This window comes from Leuresthes tenuis, unplaced genomic scaffold (assembly GCF_036924035.1).
Source record: "Leuresthes tenuis unplaced genomic scaffold, fLeuTen1.0.hap1 SCAF_22, whole genome shotgun sequence".
NCBI classification, from domain to species: domain Eukaryota; kingdom Metazoa; phylum Chordata; class Actinopteri; order Atheriniformes; family Atherinopsidae; genus Leuresthes; species Leuresthes tenuis.
This window is the reverse complement of record NW_027325376.1, coordinates 25060268-25060509: the sequence shown is the minus strand read 5'-3', so window position 1 is coordinate 25060509 and position 242 is coordinate 25060268.

Here is a 242-nt window from a genome sequence, read left to right as displayed (position 1 = left end):
TGTGGCTTTTGGTGGGTGTGTTCACCTTTCTGTGAATTAAGTCAAAAACAATTATCAACATACCAAGTGTTGGAGGAAACAGGATTTTAAAAAATGCATCCAGATATCTAAAATGCTAATAAAGATTTGACTTCAGAAGATTCTGTTTGGGTGGAGAGAGGATTATGCGTAATAATTCTAGGGTTGGTCAACATAGTGAAACCATGAGCAGTCACTTGCCCACAACAAACCTCATTTAAACT